We start from the raw sequence: 11,397 nt of genomic DNA, 5'->3' as shown, positions 1-11,397 counted from the left end.
CGGCGCGCTCTGCCCTCCGCGCCCCCCTCGCCGGCGGCGGTTCTCCCGAGAGGACGTGGGAGCCGGGCGGGTGCTGAGGCGCGCGGTTGTAAGTCAGCGGGTCGCCGGCGCGGCTCAAGTTCCTGTCTCGGGGCCGTGCTTTTCAGGCCGGAGAAACGGCTGGATGCTGTTGGGCCCGAGCGTTGGCGTGGGGCACCGCTCGCGTACCGGCGGCTGCACTTGACCGAGCCACCCAGCCCTTTTGGCTGCTGCCTCGTCTGTGGAGCGCGCGCCGCACGCGTGCCTGGCTCACACGGTCGCTGCGGGTTTGGCTCCAAGCAGTGCGTGCGGCGTCCGCAGGGCTGGTCGCACAGCCCCCGCGAGACGAGCGGTGGCGGCAGGCCACCCGAGCGTGCGCTCCGTGTCCGGGACTGGGCTTTTTGCTTGGGCTTTCGCAGAGCCGCTCCTCCCTGTGTTCGTCTTCGGCCCTTGCGTTACCCTGTGGCTTTCACATAATCCAGTCCTTATTCCATGTGCCTTGACGTTCCATGTGCTGTTTTCAGGACTGTCGGTGATTTTTTTCGCTAAAAACAACATAAGGAGGGGTGGGCTCCCTTGAAGCTAAGCAAGCTCTTCTTGAATCTTGCCCAAAGAAGAATTATTCACAAATTTGCTTTGTAAATTATTTTAATACTTTGGTTTTGTACTTTTGTCATGTTTGCCACCCCTGTTTCCACAGTGCGTTATTGCCCTGACTCGCATTAAAAAATGATCTATTCAAATGTTACCATTTTTACGTAATAAAATGTATACCATGCTGGTGTTGCAAGATTTTAGACCTGGCAGGAACCTAAATTTTGTCCAGTTTATCTAGTTTTGCAGATGTGGAAATAGGGGTTTAAATAAAGCGAGGAAAGAAAATGGCTGCATGAAAGTGCTAAGAGGTGGCATATGGGTTTGGAAGAATTGCAGGTGTTTTCCAAATTTTCGTGGATCATAAATATTTCTTAGTCCTACAGAAGAGGAGGGATACGACTTCTCTTTTACATAAAGGTAAATTTTTAAATGCTTAGAAATTCCCAGTGGCAATGCTTTGAATTCTGTGTTCCCAGGTGACGTGACAGCATCCATGCTTACACATTAAACTTCAAAGGCTGTAGACTTTATAAGCGTAATAATGTATTTCTGACATTCTTCGGTCAAGAGAAATAAAATTCTTGCATTTTAGTAGTAAACGGCAATATGATAGTTTCAAACAGGTGAAATTTGAGTCCCTCACTTTTTTGTATTTGATGTATGCAAGCACTTTGTAAGTATGTTTGCTAGACCACACCTGTGGATACTAAGGAATCTTATTTTTTTTCTATACTAGCCTGAAATCTGAGTCATTATACATAAGAGCTATGAGAGGGCACAGCTTTGAGGAAAGCAGAGATTACAACTGTTTGGAATGCAGTTGGGATATATAGATGTTCCAGAACAGTATTCTGTAGACTGTCCACGTGAATTTGATAGTCACCAAATAGATGACTCAGGTACCTTATTTGTAATTATCTTGAAGTTGTATATGGTATTTTAGGAGTAAAACCAACGAATCACTAGGTATTATTTAAATTTTCTGTTGTCTTCTGGAACATATTTGTGAAGCACTGCCTTTTACTTTCAGGTCGTAGCGAGACTTTGCAACTGCTCGGTGTGCTACTGAGCTTTAGAGTGAGCAATAAGTGAAGCACATTAGGCAAAGAGGATGCCACATTGTCACGAGAGAGCAGCCTGGTAGCATGAGTACCTTGGACACGTGGTCTGACTTGAATCTTGGCTGCTTTGTCTGTACAATGAGGGCTAGAGTAGTTGATTGCAAGTAGGTGTGTTTCAGTATCTGCTAGACTAGACATACATGTCCCTGAGAGCAAAAGATACAATTCCTTCTCTTAGGTGGTTTACAGTTGAAAAGGGAAACGGGCGCTTCAAAAGACAGTGATTCCTAAAGGACATGTGGACTAGGCACAAGGGGAATTTAAAGGAAGGGAACCTAATTCTGAAGGGGAAGGGTTGAGCACAGGGATGGCACGTGAGAGGAGAGGAGGAAAGGGGGAAAGAGACTAGTTTAAAGCTATCATAGAGATGTTTGTACTTAAACTGATTCTTGAAGGGGTATTACTACTGTATTTTGGGGGAGGGTTTGACTGGGCATTTCAGAATGCTGAATGGCAGTGAGTGCAAGGCATGAATTGGCATAGTATTTCTGGAAACTTCAGATAATTCTATATGCTTCAATCTGGTCTCCAGAGTGATGTGCGCCCCATGAATTGGGCGGGATGATCCATTGGGGCGAGAGAAGAAAATATTAGAACTTTGGTTATTGTTATTGTTTTATCCTTTCAAAATGTCTGTCTTGGGGTTTGCTTTTTGTGATGTTTATACTAGTAATACATGTATACAATTTATAAATAATTTGTATATCATATGTATGTATGTTTTTCCATAGACCTAGGACTAAAATTCAGCTCTTTCAGTTTCCAAAACCTGATTAATTGCCCGAATAAATTCCAAACTGAGCTACAGGTGTGTGTATTATCTTTTTCAAAAGTGATACTGTAGTTTTAAAATCCCAACATGTCTTTTTAAAATTATAATATTAATTCAGTTTTGGACCATCCATTTCTATTGATACTATTTTCTCTATTAGACAACATATCTATTTTCAAGAAAGTTATATTACAGAAGAAATCTCATTTGTCCATTTGAAGCAACTGTGAGAAATAACAATTGGCATTGGTAACAGGGAGAAAAATCATCTCAGTAGAAAGGAATAAAAAATACTTTTTTTTTTTTTTTTTTTTGAGTCAGTCTTTGTCGCCCAGGCTGGAGTACAGTGGCATGCTGCTTATGGCCACTGCAGCCTCGACCTGCTGGATTCAACGATCCTTCTGCCTCAGCCTTCCAAGTAACTGGAACTATAGGCATGCATCACCACACCTGGCTAATATATATATATATATTTTATTATCATAGAGACAAGGGCTCACCAAGTTGCTCAGGCTGGTCTTGACCCCCTGGACTCAGGCAATCCTCTACGTCTCGGCCTCCCAAAGTGCCGGGATGACAGGTTTGAACCACCACGCCTGGCCAGGAAATACTAATAGGCAGTTAAGAACAGAACTTTAGAAGCCGGGCTCGGTGGCTCAGCCTGTAATCCCGCGCCTTTGGGAGGCTGAGGTGAGTGGATTGCCTGAGCCCGCGGGTTCGAGACCCGCCTGGGCAGCCAGACCTCATCTCTACAATAAATCAAAAAAATCAGCCGGGCGTGGTAGCACATGCCTGTAATTCTGGCTACTCGGAAGGCTGAGGTGGAAGGATCGCCGGAGCTCAGCAGGTCGAGGCTGCGGTGACCGGGAGCGGCCACTGCACTCCAGTCTGGGCGACAGAGTGAGACTCCAACTCAAAAAAAAAAAGAACAGAGCTTTAGAAAAATGTCAAATATTAATATGAAATTTTGCCTCTTCTAAAACTGATTTCAAAATGATGTTTTTGAAAGCATTAAAAATTTTGCCAAGTAACCAGAAGATGTCTTTTTAAAGTTTTTTCTAGAGCTTGATCGCCCATGTAGTTCTATTTATTATAATAGCCATTCTTTTAAAAAAAAAAGTTGTTTAGAGAAAGTTTAGAAAATGTTTAAGTGCAGTGATGAAAGTATGGAAAGAGTTCAATTAACAAGACATTTATTGAGCACCTGACTTGTTCTAGGACTTGGGAAACTGTCCCTCCCCCAACAGGTTTAAACTGTGGTGGGAAGAAACATAATCAGGTGTGGCAAAAGATAAAATGTGTTTAAACAGTGGTTTTCAAACTTGTTCTGTTGTCAGAATACGTAGAAGTCAGTTTGCACAACGCCCTGAAACATTATATATTTAGTTGTTACATACAATTTTTGGGAGGCTAGCTTGTCTAAAAGGCTTAAAACACATGGGAGGAAGCCCTTCATTGAAGAGATTCTATTTGTACCTTAGTGTTTTCCTCTACAAATTGAGAAAACAATCACTTTTTGGATTTTAGGTGATAAATCTTGTTTCTGCTCATGAAATGACCATGTTTTAAGGGAACATACTTTGAGGATTACTGTGATGAATTCTATTATAGAGTGTTGGGAGAATGCAGGGAGGAATAACTAGAGGGTGGGGGGGGGATGAAAGCTGAGATTTAAAATAGATTATTAGATTTTATTTATTTAAGAGCCCATAGTTTTTTAACTAGTTTTTGAAGAGTGGGTAGAATATTGATAAGTGAAGATGAGGAGTTCATATTGAAAAATATTTGAACTCTTTTGTGCTAGGTAGTGTGTAAAGTCCTGTAAAGGAAATGATAAACATGACCTTGTCTCATACCTCAGGGTGATAGTAAACAGAAACATGTAGTTAAAGGTATGGAAGCAAGCCGGGCTCGGTGGCTCAGCCTGTAATCCCCCGCCTTTGGGAGGCTGAGGTGAGTGGATTGCCTAAGCCTGCAGGTTCGAGACCTGCCTAGGCAGCGAGACCTCATCTCTACAATAAATAAAAAAAAAATCAGCCAGGCGTGGTAGCGCATGCCTGTAATTCCGGCTACTTAGAAGGCTGAGGCGGAAGGATCGCCGGAGCCCAGCAGGTCGAGGTTGCAGTGGCCGGGAGCGGCCACTGCACTCCAGTCTGGGCGACAGAGTGAGACTCCAACTCAAAAAAAAAAAAGGTATGGAAGCAGGAGAGTACAGAATATTATGGGGGAAAGTTTCTATCCAGTGGTTGTAGTATAGGATGATGAGAACCTGTAGTGTCAGATAAGTCTAGAAAAATAGGCTGTATAGAGGGCCTGAATGCTTGCTAGGAAATTTAGAATGTAGGCACTGTGGAGCCATCACAGGTTTCTACTAAGGGAGTTACATGATGATTTTACTAGTAGTGTTTTGAGGTTCGAAGGCAGAGGTGAAAGGAGAATGAAGGAAGGAAACCAATTAAAGGGTTTCTGAGTTAATTCCATCAAGAAATAATAAACAGTAGAAAGGGGAAGGTGGATGAGGATACAAAAGAGGTAAATTCATCAGGAACAAGTGGTAAATGGCAAACTGTTGAATGCGGGATGTGAAGGAGAGGATGATGTCCAAAATTAAATGGAGAATTTGAGCCCAGCTGATTTATGCTGCGGGGCTCTGGGAGCAAGCATCCATTTGAAGATATCCAGCTGAGAATTATTACAAGGGTGCATATGAAGCATGAAGCTCAGTGTAGTGACGTGGGTAGAAATGTTTACTCTTTACACTCAGATGTCCCCTCTCAGGAGACGTAAAGAAATTGCTGGTGATTATACAGAACAAACTTATACAAGTGCAAGTTTTTCAAAAATGTATGTTTCCTTTAATTTTCTATTCAAAAACAATGAAAAGCCTATGTCCTATTTGAAATTTGTCAAGCTTCTGATTGATCATTTGATAAGTGGTTTCCAGGAATCACAAGTGCATCCTTCCTCATCATTTTTGACTAACAGACTGGACAATAAATTGCATATTATTAATGTGGAAAAAAGAAAACGGGGCTGCATTGTCTGCTCGAATAGAAAAACACCAGATGGAAGACTTCAAACAAATTACTCTTGCACAACATGTACCAATGAACTTGTCGATGTCTGTTTCACACGTTACCACACATTAGAAAAAATAAGATATAAAATTTAGATTTTTTTCATAAATTCCTCAGTGTCCAAAATTTCATTACAAGCCAAATACCACTGCGATGAAATAATTGGTTCCAGAACTGTACTATTTAATAGGGAGTGATTTGTTGTTCACTATTTTGTAAAAAAGTGTAGTTGAGTTGCTTACAGGTGATTCGCGAGGTGTCTCTGAGTGCAAAAGGTTAATTAGGGGTTAACTTGCTAAAGGACGATGGTTAAAGAAATGGGAGTAAATGAGATTGCCCGGGACAGAGTCTAGTAAAATTCAGTAGAGTCAAAGGCAGAACTATGCGTGAGGATTGACTGTCTTCAAACTAGAAAGAAAAAAGATTAGAAAGATTATGATTAAAATGTTTAATGTATATTAAAAGCTAACATGCTTAATTGAGAAAAGGCAGTTAATGAAGCTGAAAGGAGTTTATTTTGGAATAAATAAAAGGCATTATTTGGAATATGCCGAACATTATTTAAAGAGATTTTTGTTTCATTTGAAAATGTTAATTTGAGAATGATTTAGTTTAATATAGTAAAAATGTCCTATTAGATTATAAGGTGCTTTGCCTTTAAACTTTTATGTTTCTCCTTGTGTTTGTGCCCTTGTATTTATTTTGTATTTCTCAGAAAAAAAACTAGATTGGGGAGGAAAAATCATATCTTAGAAGATTCAGTCTTTTTAATAGCTGTATTATAACTTTCAAATAATCTTTAGGCAATCTCCATAAGATTGGAATTGCCCACAGTAAATAGCAGCCATTTGCATTTCCCAGGAACTTGCATAATAATCTCAATCTTAAAATTTATGGTAAATTACCTGAAGTTCTTTTTTTTTTTTTTCTTAATTGGGAAAGTCTAATAAACCCCAGTGGTAATATTATCTTTCACCAAACTCTTTGTTATAGTGCCTTTCTCCTGGGACCTGTGAATGTTCCAGAATTAATCATCCTTAAAATCAGAATATTAAGTATATATCCTTTCAAAAAAGACTAAGGAAAACCAGCAAGATGCTAATAATGCTTATTGCTAAGTAGAAAGGTCCTAGGTATTTTTCATTTTCTTCTTGTAACTTTTCTGTATGTCCTGGATTTTCTACAATAAGCATATTATATAGTAAAAAATAGATTTTATTGAAAATATATTTGTATTTTCAATTTTGTATAAACTAGATAGGTAAAAATTTTGGTTAAAGATATTTATCATCAAGCTTATAAGACTGAGTGGTAAAACTGTGTGATTTTTAATATTCCTTTCCTCTCTTTCTAATTTTTTTTGAGTTGGAGTCTCACTCTGTTGCCCAGGCTGGAGTGCAGTGGCACACTCACGGTCACACCAGCGTCAACCCGCTGGGCTACAGCAATCCATCTACCTCAGCCTTCCAAGTAACTGGAGCTACAGGTGCGTGCTACCACGCCTGGCTAATTTTTTGATTTTTTTGTAGAGACGAAGTCTTGCCAAGTTGCCCAGGCTGGTCTTGAACCCGCGAGCTCAGGCAATCCACTCACCTCAGCCTCCCGAAGTGCTGGGATTACAAGCTGAGTCACCGAGCCCTGCCTACTCTTTCTAATTTTTAATTTTTCTGCAGTGACCATGTATTACTGTTGTTATTTTTTATAATATCACTTAAAATATAAAATCCACAGGTTGTTGAGGTGTAGTTTAAAGGACTTGGAATAGCTAATGCTAAGAACTCACCCTGAACTTTAGTGTTTAAAGCTTTGAATATAGCCATCTGAAAGAACCCAACAAAAATAACTCTTCCAGTAGCATCTTTTATATCTTTTTAAATGTTAGTATGCCTTAGAATTCACATTTGTTCATTTCTGTGTGGGTATTCCACTAAAAGATTTTTTTTTTATTTTTTATTTTATTTGAGTTGGAGTCTCACTCTGTCGCCCAGACTGGAGTGCAGTGGCCGCTCCTGGCCACCGCAGCCTCGACCTGCTGGGCTCCGGTGATCCTTCCACCTCAGCCTTCCAAGTAGCCGGAATTACAGGCATGCGCTACCATGCCCGGCTGATTTTTTGATTTATTGTAGAGATGAGGTCTCGCTGCCCAGGTGGGTCTCGAACCCGCGGGCTCAGGCAATCCACTCACCTCAGCCTCCCAAAGGCGGGGGATTACAGACTGAGCCACCAATCCCGGCTCACTAAAAGATTTTTTAAAAAATGAGGGTACAGATGAGATAAAGCAGTTTAATGTAAAACTGCTTGAGGAGTGGAAAACCAAATACTGCATGTTCTCACTTATAAGTAGGAGCTAGGCTAAGGATCTGCAAAGGAATATAGACTGGTATAATGAACATTAGAGACTAAGAAGGCAGATAATGGGAAGATGGGGAGGGTGAGAAATTACCTACTAGGTATAGTGTGCACTAATGGGGTGACAGGTACACTTAAAGCCCTGACGTCTTTACCACTATACAACGCAGCCTTGTAACCAAAAACCATTTGTATCACTAAAGTTATTGACGAAAGGAAAGATTATCTTCTTGACTCTAAACTTGTTATACTTTCTGAGTACTTTACTAATTTTGCTCTTCTGTGAGAGTTTAAGATTTCTACATTAAAATCAGTAAATAAAAAAAATGTGGTACATATACATGATGGAATATTTCACAGCCATAAAGAAGGACAAAATTGTGGACTTTGCAGCAACTTGGATGGGTTTAGAGTCTATAATACTCAGTGATTCATCACAGAAACAAAGAACTTGAGTACCACATATTCTTACTCATAAGTGAAATGGACCCTGAACATCTATCCTAATACTTTAAGAAAGGGATTGGCAGTAGCAGGAAACTGCTGGGGGCAGTGGTGGTGGGGGACACACAACATCATTAAGGGGATCTGATCTCAAACCAGGCAAAGTGGAGACCAAAGGGAGGCCCAAACTTTCCCAGATGATGACCACTTGTATACCTAATCCTGAATTGTACCCCACATCTTTAAAATTAAATAAAAAATTTTTTAAAAAGAGTATCTACTGAGAAAGACAAAATCAGTGAAAAAACATTGCCAAGACATAATGCAGAAAGTGAATTGTTATTTAGCATATTAAGTATTTGGGGAATCTTTTCATTTCAAAAGACTGTTCCCTCCCTCAGATACATCTTGTTTGCTAGACATATTTCTTTCAACTGATAACATCCCAATTTATAGTAACTACAGTTTTTGTTTGCAAAAGCTTTAAAGGTTAGCAATTAAAAATTTATGATCTACCAACCTAGTATATTGACTTTTATGGTAGTGGTATGCTTTCTCGGCTTTCTGAGATTGCTATCAGGAAATTTCTTCCACAAAATATGCGTTCAGAATGTTGGGATAATATTCTCCCAATAGCATTTCATGTTTTATGCTTTTAAAACTGCTTTTCACTTTCAGTGGTAGATTGCCTAACAGTATGGTAAAGGATACCACAGTTCTGCAAAATAAACAATTTCTAGTGAATTTGGGAGGTTTTCTCGTGTTTGTTCTAAAAATAAGAAAATAATCCTTTTCATTTTGCGTGGAAGTAGAGAAACACCATATGAAAAAGCAGTTATAAATGTAGACTGTTTCCATGAAGATCCATAAGCCAGAGTTTTAACACACCTCAGTTACTAAAATGGGAAGATAAAATATCAGAAAATCAATAAACAAAATTGAAGACATGTTTTGTATTTGTCTTGAATACTTCTGCTTGCACTTGAGGAAAAGCAGGTTTAAATTTAACTCTCTTACCACAGATACACTTATTTCCTGGCTCCCTCACTTTTCTCTGATACTGCCTTATCTGCAAACCTTTCCCAACCGTCCTTCCTAAAGTAATCTCTCTCTCCCTGGTCATTATCGGTACCGTTTAAACTTCCTTTGTTTTTCTTCATAGCATTTATTGCAACTTTACATATAATACCATTTATATGGTATTATAACATATAGTGGCATTATAACATAACAATGGTTTTATAACATGTAATTATATGTTTCTTCTTTTTACTTGGTTTGCTGCTGTTTGACTCATGAATGTTGTCTTAAAATTAAACAATAGGTGGTTATAACTTCTAAAGGTCATCTTCAAAAGCTTTGGAGGTCATATCTCTTAGAGGGCATTTGACTGGTGTTACAAGGCAGATTCCTTGGTCCCAGAATAGCATATTCAAATCTGTTAACTCAGAATCTCATAGTGGGATAAGGAATCTACATTTTTAACAAGTTCCTTAAATGATTTTTATGCACAGTGAAGTTTGAGGACTGCTGCTTCAGGATGTAGTTTCTCTGGTTCCTGTTTTATTTCACCTTGGAATTTAGAGTTTTTCCTTCACTGAAGTATGTTTTTAGCACTGCTTTCACACTTGTCAGTCCTTATTAGCATTGTATTTTGGGTTATAGAAGGAATGGAGGGAAGGCAGAGAAATGAGAAGCAGATTCACGTGTATTCATACTTTCATATGCAACAGAACTTGAAGTAACTAGTAAATAGTGAGGGGCAGTGTTGTTGGGGGTAGAGGTGAGTAGATATGATACTAAGTGTGAACATTGTTCCTTTGAAAAAACTTAGGGAAACCTTGAAAGTCATGAATTTGTTACAGAATATTACGCAAAGCAATCTTATTTTTAAAGTAATTGTTTGTGGTTCCTTTTTTAATTAAATCATTTTGAACATAAAGCAAAAAAAATATTTGAACCTTTGTGTGTCCATTACCTAGTCCCCAGAATATTTGTTTAGGGCCAGTTCCGCGCCCTCCACTTTTTCTGTATGCTTTCCTTATGCTGTGTTATTTTGAAGTATCGCACAGTAGATTATTCTGCAAGTACTTTAGTTTGTAACTCAGAGATAAGCGTTCTTTCTTTTAAAATACTGTAACTATGGGTGGGCACAGTGGCTCATGTCTGTAATCCCAGCACTTTGGGAGGCTGAGGTAGGAGAATTGCTTGAGGCCAGGAGTTAGAGACCATCCTGGGCAATGTAGGAAGACCCCATGTCTATGAAAAAAATGAAGAAAAGTATCTGAGCATGGTGGCATGCACATGTAGTTCCAACTACTTGGAAGGCTGAAGCAAGAGGATCACTTGAGCCCAGCAGTTCAAGGCTGCAGTGAGCCGTAATTATAATCTCACCACAGCACTCCAGCCTAGGGGACAGCAAGACTCTCAAAAAAGAAAAAAACGTTGTGTGTGTGTGTGTGTGTGTATACATCAAAACATTTTTTTCTTAATAACAAATATTTAGCCAGTTTTCACATTTCCAATTGTTTTGAAAATTAGAATTATAAATATTTTATATTATGAATCACAATCCACATACATTGTGATTGGTTTGTAAGTCTTTCATTTGTAGCTCAATCTCTTTCTGTCTTTCTTATTTCCTTGCAATAAAATCATGTTGAAGACACGAGGTTGTTAGCCTGGAGTTTCCTACAGTCCTGGGTTTTTCTAGTAACTTGCTAATCCTTCATCCTCTCTATTTCCTATAAATTGGTAGTTAGTTTTAGAAGATTCATTAAATTGAGGATGACTTGGGGTGGGAGTGTTACTACCTCCTTAGGTAATATGTTCATCCATCAGGTTCTGGTTATACATTTTAAGTAAATTGTGATGGCATACTTGTGCTGCATTTGTTGAAAACAGTGGTGACTGTAATAAGATTTTTATCTTTTAGATTTTGTTTACCTGTATAGGCAGCATTCACCTGTTGAACTTTATACAGCAAGTAATTTTTTAATAGTTTCATCCTCTGGTAGCA

This window comes from Carlito syrichta, unplaced genomic scaffold, assembly GCF_000164805.1.
Source record: "Carlito syrichta isolate Samal-C Ts95f unplaced genomic scaffold, Tarsius_syrichta-2.0.1 Scaffold143566, whole genome shotgun sequence".
In the NCBI taxonomy this organism is placed as follows: domain Eukaryota; kingdom Metazoa; phylum Chordata; class Mammalia; order Primates; family Tarsiidae; genus Carlito; species Carlito syrichta.
The sequence above is the reverse complement of the archived record's forward strand: the minus strand, read 5'-3'. Positions refer to the sequence as shown.